The 17,943-nt window shown below is 37.9% G+C and overlaps 1 protein-coding gene across 15 annotated transcripts in view; it reads right to left on the minus strand.

The window, feature by feature from the left end:
* The window catches only part of ZNF438 (zinc finger protein 438), a 94,392-nt gene that overhangs the window by 52,766 nt on the left and 23,683 nt on the right, over positions 1-17,943 (minus strand). For 2 of the 15 annotated variants that reach the window (XM_037890942.2, XM_037890940.2), the window contains exon 3: positions 5,775-5,871. The exons of 10 other annotated variants lie outside the window; for them this stretch is intronic. The gene's annotated coding sequence lies outside the window, so the exon portion shown is untranslated. Of the gene's footprint in view, positions 1-5,767; positions 5,872-9,689; positions 9,765-17,943 lie in introns of those variants that run through there. 3 more of the 15 variants (XM_037890944.2, XM_037890943.2, XM_043541428.1) reach the window with 3 other exon arrangements.

Here is a 17,943-nt window from a genome sequence, read left to right on the forward strand (position 1 = left end):
TCTTGCTAATTCTTTCAGTACAACATCTGTAAGACCCAGCCTTTCCCATCCATTCACACAGCTAAAACTTGTATCCAGGCTCTCACCATCTCACCTTTCAATTATAGCAACATCCTTTTCTCTGCCCTTGACAAATGCAATCTTGCTCCACTTATATCCATTCAAAATCCTGCAAAGATAATTTTCCTAGCCCATCACTTTGACCGTGTCAGCCCTCTCTTTGCAAACCCTCTACTGGCTTCCCCTTCTCTATCACATCAAATATAAGCAACTTGCCTTCACTTGCAAAGCCATTTATGGCCAATCCCCATCCTACCCACCATCTCTCATTTACTATCAAGATATCAACTCCTACCTCACCACCCACTTAATAACTTTTCAAACGAGCACCTTCACACTTCCTCCCATGCTGCCCCTCATTCTTGGGAGGAGTTTCCCATAAACCTCTGCAAAGATATTTCATTCTACTTCAAAACACTCCTTAAAACACTTCTTTTCCACAATGTCTATAAAAAAAAACTTGACAACGGCTAGACCATGGTGCGTGGAGGCCATTGCTAACCATGCTGACCAATATTCTCATTGTTTCCTTATACTCTTCACCTAGACTGTCTGTACCTATCTACTGTCTCATTTTATACTTAGATGATAAGCCCTTGAGGCAGAAAACATCTTTTTATTCTATTATTTTATTGTATAACACCTAACATAATAGAATCATAGAGTATTAGGGTTGGAAGAAACCTCAGGAGATCCTCAAAGCAGGACCAACACCAACTAAATCATCCCAGAGAGGGCTTTGTCAAGCCGGGCCTTAAAAACCTCTAAGGATGGAAATTCCACCACCTCCCTAGGTAACCCATTCCAGTGCTTCCCCACCCTCCTAGTGAAATAGTGTTTCCTAATATCCAACCTAGATCTCCCCCACTGCAACTTGAGACCATCGCTTCTTGTTCTGTCATCTGCCAGCACTGAGAACAGCCTTGCTCCATCCTCTTTAGAACCCCACTTCAGGTAGCTGAAGGCTGCTATCAAATCCCCCCTCATTCTTCTCTTCTGCAGACTAAATAACCCCAGTTCCCTCAGCCTCTCCTCGTAAGTCACATGCCCTAGCCCCCTAATCATTTCCATTGCCTTCCGCTGGACTCTCTCCAATTTGTCCACATCCCTTCTGTAATGGGTGGACCAAAACTGGACAGGGTCCAAGGATATGACTAGGATTCCTACACAATACAATAATTTACATAATACTACATAATAATAATACTTTATATTTCCCTGCTTATATATCCAAGGATTGCTTACATTATCTTAGCTATAGCATGAGCTGATGTTCAATTGGTTATCTACCATGGCCCTTAAATCCTTTTCAGAGTCACCAACTTCCAGGATACAATTTTCCATCTTATAAATGAGATCTACATTCTTTGTTCCTAAATTAATTATCTTGCATTTGGGTGTATTAAAATGCATATTGTTCAAATAAGACACCTTACCAAGCAATTCATGTCAATCTGTATAACTGACTTGTTCCCATCATTTTTTAGTCACTCCACAATTTTTTTGTCATCTACAAGTTTTACCAGCAAGAAGTTCATATTTCCTTCAGGTCTTTGATGAAAATATTGACTAACACTGGGACAAAAACAGATACCTACGGGACCCCACTAGATATATCTCCATTGGATGATAATTTCCCATCTACAATTGCTTCTTATGACCAGTTTTTAATATATTTGATATGGGCTGCATTGATTTTGTATAGTGCTATTTTTTTAATCATAAGTGTGCATAAGTAAAAATGCCTTACATAAGTTTATTATGTCAACCGAGTTACCTTTATCAACCAAACTTCATTGCAACAAAAAAGATACGTTCTTTGATAAAACCTATTTTCCATAAAACCACGTTGACTGGCATCAATTATGCTGCCACTCTTTATGTCTTTACTGATTGCATCTCATATCAACCGTTCCATGATTTTCCTGCAGATCAATGACAGACTAATTGGCCTATAGTTACCTGAGTCACCCCTTTTAGACTTTTTGAATATTGGCACATTCGCTTTTTTACAGTCCTCTGGCCCTTTCCCGGACTTCCATGATCTGTTTAAAATCAACATTAATGATTCAGAGAACTCCTTGGCCAATTGTCTTACTACCCATGGTTGCCACTACTGCAGATTTAAAAATGTTTAATAGCTGCTGTTTAACATCCTTCCTCATTACTGATGGGATTGAAATTATTTCATCATCACTGTAAAATATAATACACCATCCTACCTCTTTCTGAATCAAAACAGAAATATTTATTGACTACTTATGCCTTTTCTGTATCATGATTAATAATAATACCATCCTTGTCTAATATCGGACCTATAACAGACAGAATTTTGTTTGATACACACACACAGTCCTTGTTGTCCTTAATTCTAAAGATCATAGATTTTTACTGACACCTTTAGCTTCCCTTACCGATTATTTTCTAACTGCTTGGTATGTATGGCTATCAGCTTCTCCAGTTTTTCTATTTTTCAAAATTATTTTATTTTGTATTGGTACCTTTCACCACACCTTTTAACCAGAATGCTTTTTTAACCAAAGAAGGCTTCTTTCATAACTCAAAGAGCATATTTTGTTGGGTATCTAATCTCTCTTGCGCATTTGAAGAGTAACATTCTATACACACAGTTGTACGTCCATAAGACATTTCCAAGGCCTCCCTTGTGACACTGGACATTTTCCAATTCACCTTTGAATCTAAATTTGGGGCACAGCATTATGTGTTCAATGATCTGACTGCTCTCACAGAAGTCACACGAAGGGGAGTTCTTTGATTTTCCGCTTTTGGCTCAAGTAGCCACATTGTTCATGGTTTGTTCAGATGTGATTCAATGCAGTCCAAAATCTGTGTGGCAGGTTGAAACCAGGAAGGTAGCTTCTTGGGTTAGTAATAATGTGCTTGTTTCGACGGGTAGATGAAGTCCAGACACTTTGCCATTCCCTGGCCAGATCCAGAGACATGAGGTGGTCACTTGCGGTACATAGTGGTTTTCATGATTTCAGGCACTGTTGGGAATGTAGCCAGGAGGGAAGTTCTGCGTAATCTTCAGAGTGTTTAAGTTCTCATGCTCTGGCTATATTTCAGCTGATAGCAAACGCTGAACATACAGCTAATACAATGATCACTTGCACAAATGGAACCATCAGTTTTTAGTTCAGTGATCAATTAAGCTTTATCCATCAGAATAAAGTCTAATGCAGAATTACCCCAAGTTGAGTGCAATGTTTTTGTATTAGAAAGTTATGTGTGATTTTTAGAAATTCTAAGGACGTTTCACCAGTGGCAGCATGAGACCTCTAGCATGTGTTTCCCATACTGAAATCCCACATAACATATTTTTTCATCCTATACATTACAAATAGATGTTTAAGTAGCTGCTCATCCTCTTCCATTATGTCATGTGGACATTTATCTGTCTTGTGATTTATCAGTTAGCACATTGATCCATACGCATTCTAGGTCCCGTTCTTCTGAATTTTCAGTACCTGCTAAGGGTATGTCTATACTTCAAGCAGGAAGTACAATTTCCAGTTTGAGAAGATGATTGCACTAGCACACTACAAACAGTTTAGATCTAGAAAAAAGTTCTGAAATGAAATGGAATACTATTGAAAGTCTTCACTAAAAAAAAGACAAATGTTTCCTTTGAAGCACATTTTCTTGTATGAAAACTTCATTGCACCTTTCAATAATATATTAAAAAAACAATTCAAGACATATTTTGTAAAGTTGATCCCAGTTTTTGGGATCTACATGGATACTGATGGCTGGCTTGCTACCAATCTTTGCTATCATCTTGTGCAAGGGAAAATAAGATTTAGTCCTGTTTTATGTGCCAAAGTTCATCTCCCATCCCTTCTTGGGGTTTTTTGAGGGGGGAGGAGGAATGGGGCCACAGTGGCTCATAAGTGCCAAAGACATTTATCACCTCTCTCTTGTGGATATTTTTTACCTGTATAAATTTGCTTACTTTATGGAAGCCTCTTGATACATACCATGTAAATGTCGGCAATCATGCTAGAATCTTGCATATTTCTATTTAAGGTTAACCTGCTTCAGTGCTGATGACAAACATCCACTCTCAATTCCACTGTCCTTAAGTTAATGTTGGTTTTCCTCTTGGCGAATGCTTAGTTGCATGAATGACAATTGTCTTTATAGAGGCTGAATAGGTAAAACCTCCCAAAAATAGGTTTCTATATTTTGACTACTTTGCGTCAAATAAATGTATTGTTTATAAGGATTTCAAAATGAACTGCTTTCTTCAACAAATATTACACTAAGTCAAAAGTATCTGAAAACCTACAGAAGAAAGACCAAATTCATTTATAAGGTTAAATGGTTGAACTTCTTTATAATCGCTTCTGTAATTCAAACTTTTGTACAGATCAATTTTGTAAGCAGTTGAGGAACAACATTTACAAATTTAATCCTTTTATTTTAAATTTAAAATATTCTATAGAAAGCACAAGACTTATTCAATACCACACTAGACATCAAAAATGAAACTCTCCCTCCAGAAAGCAGCCATAAATATGTACGATATGGATTTCATAGCATATAAATCATGAAACAATAAACTCTTTAAAAGTATTTTAGAGGAGGCTCTCTAAAAAGACAAACTAGTACTAAAGCTCAAGAACTATACAATATGGAAAAAGGAAAGTAATAAGTGATTGAGGAGAAATTAGGAAGAGATATTAATAAAAGCCAAGAAAAAATTCAGGGGTTGGACAAACTAAATATATTTTTAATGAGAAAAAGTGAGTTTCATTCTAAGGATTTCTCAGAAGACAGTTTATAAAGGATCTGAGTTTTTCCTAGATAGCCCTGACAGTTTACCATTACTTCCTGCACTCCTTTCACCTAGCAAAATACTTTTATAAGTAAAACACCCCAGGCAGCAAGTATTTGTAGAGATTTGTATTTTGTAAACACACACACACAATTAAAAAAACCATACAAATTAAACAGGCAAAATAAAAAACCAGATAAACTGTAAAATTTCTGAAAGTATTTTGTCTTCTCAAATGTCAAAAAGAGCACAAGATTTATTTTTCTTTGGCACAGAAGAATGCCTGGACACTCAAAACTAACACTGTGCTTACGTTTCTATTTAGCCTCTAACTTTTTCTTTTTTTTTAAAGGCAAATCCTCTAATTATTGCTGACAGCAATAATTTAGCAACAGCTAAGTCCATCTGAAATCGCTGATTCCCAATAACATACCAAGTCTCAGTACACAGAAATTTCTCAGCTGGACAATAGAAAACTAAGACTGTGAAGGAGCTATTTTAATCACTACTCTGGCATTTTTTCTGCAGTTTCTGAAACTGAACTAATAATATACATTATTAACCTGACCATTACTGAAGTTGGCATGCCCTCTTCTTCAATTAGAGAATCTGAATTCTAGTAGCAAAAACTCAATAGTGATATCTGAGTGATTCCCTTGAGAAATGAGTATGAAAGAAACGAGTATGAAATTCCTGATTCTGCATGAGATGATGTTACAGATATATTAGAATCATTTTGTTATTTGCTTGCTGTCAGTGTTTGGAGTCTAGTTAGAAATAAGAGTTACCTGAGGTCTTTACAGTTAAACTGCTGTGAACGTTAATAAACAAAATTGGATATATTGATGAGGTAATGGAGAGCAAGGGTGTTTACAGACTAGTTTTTAAAAGAGACAAGACACTGCCCACCTAGTACCTTGTTCAACATTTTTGCTTCGTTAAAATCCAGTGGAGCAGCAAGCAGAATTCGTGAGGTTGGAAACGTCTGCTAGAGTGTGCAAACTTCACATAAACTGTTCAGAAACAGGAAAAAATGGAGCTGTCAACATCTTGAGGATCAATGGCAGACCTATGACACTGATGGCACAGCCTTTCTTTTAGCTTCACATTGTAAAATAAAAGACTGCAGTCTGAAATGTGAAAGAAAAAGTAACTCATGCACAAGATTAAATTATTTACGGATAAAGGGCAAAGACCTGCCTCCCTCCACTGGTACAGAGTGTCTTAAGTACAGCAGAAAGGCTACATTTTCACTGCATGGGGTGAAAGTGGAAGAAGAAGGGCAACCTTCTTTACACCCTTTAATACTAATGGAAAAAAATGTACCCCCGTAGCTATGAGACAATATGAGGAAACCACTCTATCTTCTTTTTTACAGTCAAGTGGATCCTTCTCAACACTGCCCATTAACCTCAAATGCAGCACTACAGAAATGAGTGCAATGGTATCTCAAATATGAAGGTCCCAGGCCACAGAAGGTTTTGATTTATAAAGCCAACACAATAAACTCCACCCAGAAGCCAAAAGACAGCCATTCGTGTACACGTGAATCATCACGGTCAAGTCTGAGTCTGATAGAAGCAAATGTCTGGGCTCCTGTGATGGAACTGGGCATTTCTGCCACCATTATTTGGCTTTCCATCATTTGCCATCATCGACTAGGACGGTGGTCACCAACCTGTCGATTGTAATTGACTGATCAATCCTGGAGCCTCAGCCAGTCGATCTTGATCTCTGGACTGCTAAAAGTCCAGCAGTACAGCAGGACTCAGAGGCTGCCTGCCTGCCGTGGCCCCATGCCGCTCCATTGGCCAATGGGAGCTGCGGGGGCAGTGCACGGCAACCCACTGTCTCCCCCGCCCCAGGGGCTGCACGCAGAGACATGCCAGCAGCCAGCTGCTTCCAGGAGCGGAGTGGGGCTACGACAGGCAGCCTGCCTGAGCCCCGCTGACCGGGAACCGCCTGAGGTAAGCACCTCCTGGCTGGAGCCTGCACCTCACACCTCCTCCTGCACCCCAACCCAAAGCTCCCTCTCAGACCCTGCACCCTGTCCCATATCCCAAACCCCTACCCCAACCCAGAGCCCCCCCTGCACCCAAACTCCCATCCAGAGCCCACACCCTTCACCCCCTCCTGCATCCCAATCCCCTGCACCAGCCCAGAGCCCCCTCCTGCACCAAATTCCCTTCCAGAGCGTGCACCTCTCACCCTCTCCTGCACCTCGACACTCTGCATCAGCCTGAATCCCCCTCCTGCACCCATACTCCCTCTCAGAGCTTGCACCTCACACTCCTGCACCCCAGCCCCCTGCCCCAGGCTCAGCCAATGCACACCCCACCGTTGAGAATCGTTACAGTGATTTGTGACAATCCCTGAAGGATTTAGGATCTATAAACCAAAAATGACACTAATAAAAAGTAAAACTCATGAAATATCCAGTGGATTCTATGAGATTAGATGCAGTGTGACCACATGACACCTGCACCCAAACTCCCTCCCAGTGCAGGACACCTCACTACTGCACCAGGCTCAGCCCGGAGCCCCCTCCCACACTCCGAACCCCTTGGTCCCAGCCCAGAGCCTGCACCCCAAACCCCTGCCCCAGCCCGATGAAAGTGAGTGAGGGTGGGGGAGAGTGAGCAGAGGGAGGGGTGAATGGAGTGAGCAGGGTGGGGCCTCGGGGAAGGGGCGAGGTAGATCCTGGGTTGACCTTAAATTCAAAAAGTGATCATGTGCATAAAAAGGTTGGAGACCCCTGATCTAGGAGTCAAAAATATTCCAAGGCTATAAACAGACTCTCAGTTTTGTGTGCATCAGTCTGCAATTCCATCAGTGATGCTTGAGTATTTTTTCTTCCTATCTGTTTTGTCACAGGTAAGAACAACTCTCTAGATTTAGTCAAAGTTCAGGCACTTTCTTAAAAGAAAGTGAACGGAACAAATTAAAATTGTATGTTAAAACTGATATGGGTATGGATGTGAAGTGCTACAATGAAATGCGAAAGAAATCACTTGCATATCCTGAAAGGTGCCATGTTGAAATATTTTTCATGTTGGTTAAAACTGTAGCCACACGTCTAATATCAAACACTGTTGTGAAGAATTTGTTTAGTATTATAACTCAAAAAAGCATGACAAGATGTCTCTTGTAACACTTGGGGTGTCCATCAGCAATGATTTCCAACACACGTTCCATAGTTTTGACAGCACCAGACCATTGACAGTATAGTTTCCCCCCAAACCAGAGAAAATGGAGTAAGTATGATGCAAAAGTGTTATATCCTTTCCTTTTTTGAGTCCTGACAATAAAAAGAGCAGTAATAATCAATATTAGGATAGTAACTAATTTCCATGGTAAAAATGATTAAGTCTCTCAGAAAAATCAAAGTAACATAAAAACAGCCTTCTAAAAATCTTATCAGAAGATGCTACCTGAAATGTAATTAAATTTTTGTGGGTTTCACTGAACTTGAAAGTACCTACAAGCAAAAAGTGCTATTACACCTGATGTATATGTGTAAAACTGTTTAAATGTTAGTTTCAAAAGAGCAATAAAAATGTAAGTGAGACACCTTTGCCTTAGATAAGTGAAATGACTTAAACACTGTTGCTGTTTTATTTTAGATATATTTATGCACATTGTCATAACGGTAATTTACATGTCTGCTTAAGTGGAGGGCTTGTACCCTTTATGCACGAAACTCAATTAATTATATTTGTGTAAAAGCTTGAAAAAACACAACACAAATTATTTTTTTAACTTGAGAATAGTTGTTAAATGATTTCAAATAAATTAAACTTGTTTCCTGCAATGAACACTGAAGACGATGGGCTCAATTCTTCCCTGGAACTCCCTGGATCTGCATGAGTTAGAGAAGCCTAGGGCCGTTAGAGGCTGCTTTAACTTAAACCAACAAAAGGATCAGCAGAGCAGACCATCACCTCAACCCTTCCCTACCCAACACACCTTCTACTCAAAGAAGCTATTTTTAGTCACAATACAAAGGTAGCTGCTTTGAGTTTACTTCTACTTTTTGTGCAACTGTTTTTCTAGAAAACACCACCAGGTTCTCCACTGTGTGTTTGCCTTTTTGCACTGGAGACAATTTTTAAATCAAGATTGGATGTTTCTCTAAAAAATATGTTCTATTGCCTGTGTTATACAAGAGGTCAGAACAGATGATCATAATGGTCCCCTTTGGTCTTCAAATCTATGAATATGAATTACGTAAAAACAAAAACAGCAGCAGTCAATTAAATGGATAACAAGCTATAGATGTACAAAACATGAACAGATAAACATGAGACTAAAAAGTTGTGATGACAGTTGTGTCCATAATTGGGCAGTAGTTGGATTACTCATATGAATAAGGAACGAGAATTTGGCACAACTCATTCAATCCAAGGTGCACTGAAGCATCTAGTATATAACTTTATTGATATTTAAACCAGTGAACATCTATCTATAACTCAGGATATAAAAAGGGGAAGTAAACAACTTACTGTGAAAAAATGCTACTAATAAAGTGGGCTTCTTTATTTCTTAGTTTACTGATTCACACATGATCCCCAAAGACAAAGCTGCTACTGTCTGACAGCTATTAAGTGACATAAAAATAATGAGCTGGTCGTCTGAATTCACAGTTCTCAGTGAACAAGTGTTCACATCACAAAAAAACACCACCACTCTTCATGCCCTTATTGGCAGCCTCCCAAACTGAATGAAGGGCATGGAGAGCAAACTCCATTCTCACCCCTACAGGCAAGTCCCTCTAAATCAGGGTTGCCGAGCAGTTGTGAGATAGTCTAGGGAAGCTTGTAATACCACTGACCTTTCTGCAGCAGTTCTGTGGACAAACAGAAGACTTCGGTCTTCAAGGCTCTGAATCTAGCATTCTTCACCAGTACTATACCCATTTAAAAAAATTAAAAAGAAAAAATGATTGAATCCTTACAGCTCATAATGTATAACATGAAAACTTAGGGGTACTGTAGACTAGCTGAACTACATGAAGAAAGGTAGAAGTAAGTAATATCCCCCCTTTTTCTGAAAACTATGCAGTTTCTGCAAAGAATACAAAAGAAATGAAAATCCCAGTTTCAACTAAACACTTTTATATTCTAGGCAGCTTAAAATGAGTAGACAAATTAGGGCAAAAATGAAATGCCACAGTTAAAATCTGCCTTCTTTTGGTATCACAACCTATTTTCCAAACTTGTTTAAGAAGAAAAGATAATCTCTAATGTGAACCAGAAATCAATCAAACAGGATTCAAAAAATTCGAACCCCCCTTCCCCCCCCATTGATTTGTCAACTACTTGGCTGCAAAATCTGACTTTAAAAGACTAATGTGCTACCTTATTATTACTTTTAAAAGGGTTTTCTTCTGGGATTGCACAGCAAAGGAATGAGCATTTAGCCTATCTTACACAGGAAGGAGGAGAGATTTTTATCCTTAAAAACAGGAGGTTCGCCCACATGATCACCTGGGACAAACTTGGCCAGTGCAAGCAGGCTAGAAGGTTATAGGAGCCTGGGAATGTTTATCATCAAGAAAGTAATTGCAGCCCAGCAAGATCAGAAGGAATTACACAGGAAATGTGAACAGTAACCCTTTCATGCCAAAAAAATCATGAAAAACTGAATTCTTCTGCTGCCAACCTATGACACTATACAAACCAACTGCAAAATGCAGGAATGGAAAAAACATTATATATTACTAGACTATAAATTCATAATGATGTGATAAAAGTGCACTTCCAAGAACAGAACAGAACCTTTGATCTTTCTTGTTACCATATATACGTTGTACCATTAAGAGTCCAGAAGAAACATGACAACCTTTCAAACACCATCTCAGAAGGGACTGAGAGGTCAGTAGTATTTTTAGAAGTTTTTCATTTTATGCTGACCGAACAGTCTCTGCCCTAGAAGGTGGTTAAACATCTTGTTCTTATTCAATCAGGGACATTTTCATTCCAAATTAAATAGTAAATTACCCAAACAAAAATGCTAACTCTCATTTATCTATTCTATAAAAATGTAGCTCCCAAACTCCAAAACAAATCATGTAGCTCATAAGAATGGGTTCAAGCTGCCTTATGTATTGACTTCAGATGAGAAAAGCTTCAATTTCCTGGAATCACAAGGAAATCTGAATAGTCTAACTATGGCTGAATGAAGTCCTCCAGTGCCAATGTTTTGGGGGTAGAGGGTGTTAAGACCATAGATACTCTTCATTATGCCCCTGAGAACAATCAGAGTGGTAGTGGGCAGCGACTCCATTCCTGTACTTTGTTGAAGGACTTGGCAAGAGCCGCCCTATCAGCCAAGGAAGGTACTGCAGTTCTGGCCGTTCAGCAGCAGCTGAGTGGAGGTGTGGCTGGGTCAAGCAATATTGTATTCTTTATACAGACATTCATAACACTATCTGAATACATATCTTATGACCATCAAGTTCAGAACATTACAAGCTTTCATAAAAGATCTTACCTGACATATTTTTATACAGAACAACATCATATACAACCAGTTGTTTCAATTGCTTACTCTTTGTGGTTCATACCACCCTCTGTTCTCCCCTTGGGGTGTCAGGACCCTGACTGTCATATCCCCTTTATGAATTTGATACTGGATTTTCTGTACTTTCAGAGTTAGAAGTACACAACTGAGAACAATTCTAATCAAGCAAGTTGCTACTAAGTGATTTTTTTAAAAGCTTTCTACTGCAGAAAAAAATGCATTTCTCTGTATCCACCAGCAGGTGACATTGTAAGAGATTAACAAAAAACTCTAAGCGATAAAACATGAGAGATACGAGAGTCAAGTATTAAAAGATTTTTTTATGGATTTGCTGTTAGAATTATCTATTGAGAGTCTCTTCTAGGTGTCATATTAAACAAAGAGATTGTGCCCCTTGAAATAAATAATTTTTTTAAAAGTACACTAATTAGCTTACAACCTTGATTCTCCCAATAACTGAAGCACACAGGGTTGGGTTTTTTTCCCCCAATAAAAGGGCACCAAATCTAACACTGAAGGATAAGTAAGCACAGGAAAGAAAGGACTGCAGGGAAGTACAAAGTGCTGCCAAAATTCTCATTTGAAGTATACATTTATATTCAAAGAAAATTATTTTTTATTTCTTCAAATTGTTATTAATTGTTGTCTCTTTGAAATGAATATTCTTTTCTATTTGTCTACAATTACAGGCCAGAACAGCACCACCCTCTTGTCATGTATTTATAATGAACTCATCGTGGTAGCATCTAGGTGCCAGCATTGTAACATTTCTTGCCCTTTTCTATCCCTATCTTGTGGCCTACACTTTTCCCTCACTACCTGCCTTTCCCATGTATTCCTCTGTCAAAACCTCCTTCCTCTGCCCCCTCCTCCTCCTCACCCCTCCCGTGTCTCTTGGAATTTTCCCACTTCCCAGCCTCATATTCAGTGACAGAAGAGATGACTTTGAAGTCTACCCGACTCCATGTTCAGTGGACCTGCCAAGTAAAACAAACTGAACAAAAAACATACCATAGAAGCACAAGATACAATGGTAGAGTACAAAGGATAGGCATACAAACAAGGCAGATGTGGTACAGGCAAGGTCCACCACCCCAGATGGCCAGAAAGATCATTGCTGACATTATGACCTGCATAAATAACTATGTAAGTCATTTTGGGAGAAAATGGAAAGTTGAAACAATTTACTGTTACATTTTCCACTACTTTATTGAAACACAGGCAGAAGAGAACCAATTATCTTGACCATAAATTTGTTTTTTGGATGGAGGGCTTGTATGTTTAAGCATCCATTTCCCCAAGGTTATAACCTAACCCCACTCTTAGGGCTTGTCTATATGGGAAAACTGACCAGAATAATACCTCATGAGGACACTCTATTCCAGAATAAAAGTAACTTTATTTCAGAATAATTCACACACTTCCAAAATGGAGTAATTATTCTGGAATAAAATGACTTTTATTCTGGAACAGTGTCCACCTGAGGAGCTATTCCAAAGTAGCTTATTCTGCAACTGTTATTACAGTCAATTTCCCCACATAGATAAACCCTTACTCTGCAACAAGTTTTCACTAGTCAAGGACTAGATGGGACTTCAGTCACAACACATGAACATTGTTCCTAGATCCATCAAAGGGGTAGCTATGTATGTGCCCTTCTCTTCTCAGGCCTTTGTCTATATTAAGGAACTTTAGAAAAAAATTCCCTCTGATACTGCTACCAGCAGTTTAGTTGTGCCAGTGGCTGCCCTACTGTGCATAAGGCTCCAACCTTTTCAATGGCTAAACGGGTTTAATTGACATGATTGAAAAAACACTGGAAGCTAGGAGCCACTAGGGTTGTTGTCAGTGCAACTAAATTAGTAGCACACTACTGGCAATTCTTCCTAAATTTCCCTAATGTAGACACAAACTCAGAGGTTTAGTACTCCCTCCTGTCCGTCATTCTCTACTCTGCTAGCTCAGGATCATAGATTCATAGGACCCAGGTCTCTCATCTGGTAGTTCAGAGCATTAACCATAAGATTCCTAAGGTAGTCAACAGTACTTTTTAAAAAAAAAAATAGTATTCACTGCTTATGGTAACTCCTTAGAAGCTTTGAAATGAAAGCTTCAATTACTATTTTATTCCCTCTACCATGACTCTCATATACTGATTTGTTATTGAAGGTTTGTTGATGAGTTCTGGAGTTCTGATATTGATTTTTTTAATATTTAGGAAAAGAATTGGGGAGGGTTTTGTTTTATATAAAGAAAGATAACTAGATGGTCTTTGAAAACAGAAAAAGTAAAGGAAGGTCATATTTGGGGCCCGCATACCTTAAGGTATCATTTTAAAAGAGGATTTAAATTATACTTCTTTACTTAAAAGCTGCTAAATTTCCACACGTATATCATTATAGATCATTTCAGTGGCAAACAATTGTTTTTAATGTATAAATCCATGAAGCAACCCTTTCTGGAATGGCAACTTTCCAGCATTCTGATCAGTACTGCAAGAGGGGAGTTTGCCTTTAAGTTAAAAGCTTTTCCCCACAAAACAATACTCAACAGCTCTGTAAAATATAACCACCACCAAAGACTAAATAAAAACAGATATCTTGACATGTAAATTGAGATGCCTGACCAGAGTAAGAGAAATTGCCAAAGAAAGCCTAAAAACTTTTCCCCCCTGAAATTCTCTCCAAGGATGTGCGTTTGGGCATCCAGCATCAAATAATACTGACCTTTTGAAAAAAAAAGAAAAAGAAAAGAAACACCTATTAATCTTTACCATAATTATCTTTCTGACAGCTTTAACATCTTGGGGGGTGGTCTTTCTACTGTTTAATGTCAAATTATTATCTAATAATTGTATATTTAGAGTGAAAGGTCTTTAACAATGAGTGATAAATTCAAGAATACACATTTTTTAAATATAATTCCCATTAGATGAAAAAGCTTTGTATTGTCTAAACTTATTACTCTTCATATAACAGAAATCAGAGATGGAAAGACCTTCTAGGTTATCTGGTCCATTCCATTTCATTACTCTGATACGACAGGACAGTTGCCAACAATAACATTCCCTAGCACTCTATACAGTCTAGTTTGAAATGCAATGAAATGCAATGACTGTCTACTCCACAGTCTAAGAGATTACGTTAGGAAGCTCTTCTTGTTACTTAGCTAAATTTTTTCATTTGATTTCACCCCATTATTTCTAATTAAAGCCCCTTGTACAGTTCTACACACAGTTAAACAGTGTTTGAGGTTTTTTGATCATTTTATTTCTGTTTTCTGAAATGAAGAGTTTCCTGAAACAGGATGAAAAAATATGCAGTTAAGCAATTTCATAGTAAATAAATTGTGTGATGTGACTTCGCAGCAGACTTCTAGACTATGGCATTTTTCCACTTCTCAAAAGTTGGTCAATAAAATTTATCTCTTCAGTGAGATTATTTCCAAACCTAGAAGTACTAAAGACATACCCTTTCCTAGAGCAATATTGCATGCTCTCTCTCTCTCTCGCTCACTCTCTCTTCCTCTTCCTCCACCCCATCAACCACTCAATGACAAATGCTACATAATCAGAGGCAAACTCTCTACAGTTGACTGAATATTGCAAAGTGGGATAAACTGCCCATTTTCACTACTCTTGTGCAGAAAGATTACTTTTAGATAAGAATTTTACCATTCCTGTTTTCAGAGGACAAACCAGGATTTTCATCCTCTGCCCATACATCTCAGAGCACTGAAAACATACAACAAAGAATGTCTGTAGGTTAAATCAAAGCCACTGCCATGTTACAATGCCAGAAGACGGCAATAAAGATTTAGATTTACTAACAATTTCTTCTAATGATTGCAGTTTTTTTCAGTCTTCATTAGATACCCTTGTATTAGACAACAGATTTACTTCTTCTCATACAATCAATAAGATTGCAAATGCCTCGGGGTAGGGAATGTATCCATGTGCTTAGTAAGTGTAAAGCACATGGTCAATGCCTAATAAAGAGGCACAAGAGCAACACATGAAGCACTCAAAATAAAACTGGTCTACCGACCTTTTGCAAATGCCTACTTGGGGAAGATGAGACTGCATAGCATTACATACCAATGAAAGGAGATTTAATGCTCTAAAATATCTTAGTCATAACCAGAACACGCTTTATTTTGACTTCATCCCAGACTCTACCCTGGCTATAAAACAAGAAATATTTCCAGGATAATTTAACTGTATCAGAGATAATCTATTACATGTGAATGTTACCATTTCTTACGGCTGGATTCACGCATGCTGTGCATAAAATCTTTCTGGCTTCCAAATTCTGGAGGCCATACAAAGCTTTACCAGAAAGCTTCATTTTCCAGCACATTTGAGGCCTTGTAGGGACTTAGGTGGCAAAGACGACGATTTTTTAAAAATTGAATCCACTCCTTAATGAAGAACGTGCAATCTTCAACCCGCTAATCTCAGTCTAATACGGTTAGATATGCCATCTTTTCCAATGAAGTACCTCTATTTCCAAATTTAATAAATTTATAAGGTTCTTGTAAAAATTTGCTTCATACTCAAAATTGGAATCGTACTTCTTGAATTTGAAGCAAATCTCATTCTTTCCTCCAAAAAAATCTGCTGAACTGTTTTAAGTTAGAAACATATTAATGTTTTGAGCCCTTTTGCATTTCTGTAACTCAAGCATGGCTTCATTTAAAAAAAAAAACACACAAAGATTTTGTTCTGCATTAGTCCATAAAATGGAATTAAGCTTTTGGGTACCCCCCAAAAAAATTTTAACGAATTTTATTCATAAACACAGTTCACTACACATGAACATCAATATTTTTGACCAATAACTGCCAAAGGATTTTTAAAAACATAAGATTTGATGCTATGTGGGTGGAGCACCAAAAAGCCTTGAAAACCATCATACTCAATCATACATGTGAAACAATTCTTGGCATAATAAACCGTAACAACCACAATAAATAATAATTCTAAACAAGCAAGCGCAGGCTATGTGGCAAATAAAATATATTTAAAACATATGCAATTACATATTACACAAAAGACTAATGCTGCTGACATAGCATGCTGCCTGAAGATGTGGCCTTACTCTTTGCTTGATTCTTATCCTAAACTTTACTCCATTCATATGCAAAACACTCAATGCTGAGCTCTTTTCCTTCTTCTCCCCTATTAACTTTGAACAAAAATAGAAGCAGATGATTATACACTCAAATGCTGCACAGCATGAAAGAATCACAGATACAAGAAAATACAAAAAATAAAAATGAGATGACTACTATAAATACTTTGTTCCATTTCTTTGAATGGAATGAGCTTTAATGCTTCATTGAAGCATGGCTGACAACTTTCAGCTATATCTTGTATGCTACAAATCTTAACATTTATAAAAGTTTTACCCAGCGCTTATTTATAGGGATCAAGATCAGCCTTCGAATTATGTATGAGTATCTGTGCCTTCATGTTATTAAGTGGAAAATTAGGTAAATTTAGAATATTTTACAAGAACACAGCCAATTACAATTGACAACAGTTCAAACAGGGTCTCAGAAAAGTGATCTTTTAGCATCTTAATACACAGATGAGTAGAAACTATCACTGTATTTGTACTACATTTTAGATTATTATACAGTGTCAATATAAATGGAATATCATTATTACAAGTTATTAATGAGATATATGCAAAGAAATAACATTTTTACAGTTATTATGTTACCACACAATGTATTCCGAGAGGATAGGAAAGGGAAATGATCACTTAGGAATGTGAGAATTTCAAAGTTTCCCCACAAGATCTCTGACTTTTAAATTGATTTAAAAAATCCCCAGCTTTCTAGCATTAACTTTTCCCCAGTCAACAAAGGAAAATGCAAGTACTCTTCTCCCCTGAACAAACAATAGGCAATCGTGTTTTTCACAACCACACCAAGGAACTGTGACTAAAATAATTAACATAGTTGATTTGCTTTATGACTATCACTATCTTTGCCAATAATTTGCCATTTACAATATGATGATAAAGTAGATATTGCAGAGCGTGCAGAAACCTTTATCTGCTACCTGCAGACCAAAGGGAAAAATGTATAAATTGTTGGCTCAAGCCTGTCTGCTGCAGTGATAGATTGCCCTGGTGATTAATCCCAAACATAAAAACCATCTTGCCCCTGAAAGAGTTAAAATTACAGTTTAGTGACTGTGTTGCTGTTTCAAGTGATTTTACTAATGTTCTGTACAATCAGTGACAGACTGGGATATGCACATCCAGTTATGCCCCCCATTTTGTATATATGTTGAACTCACATCTAAACTTGCCTAAGATGTGGTTATTGAACAGCATTCCAGACTGATGCCCTGTGCAGAAAGATGCTTGACACCTGATTGAAGGACCAGGTTGGATAAAATTGAAGATTTTTGTGCAAGAGACTGGCAAAGTCATCGCAGGCATTGGGACCTGGCCTCTAACTCCAGGAAACACCATCATGTCTCTCAGTAGAATCAGCCACTGAGCGCACCTGGGCAGTCTCACACTCCTGTTTTATAGCTTCTCCCCCAC

Source organism: Chelonia mydas, chromosome 2 (genome assembly GCF_015237465.2).
Source record: "Chelonia mydas isolate rCheMyd1 chromosome 2, rCheMyd1.pri.v2, whole genome shotgun sequence".
NCBI classification, from domain to species: domain Eukaryota; kingdom Metazoa; phylum Chordata; order Testudines; family Cheloniidae; genus Chelonia; species Chelonia mydas.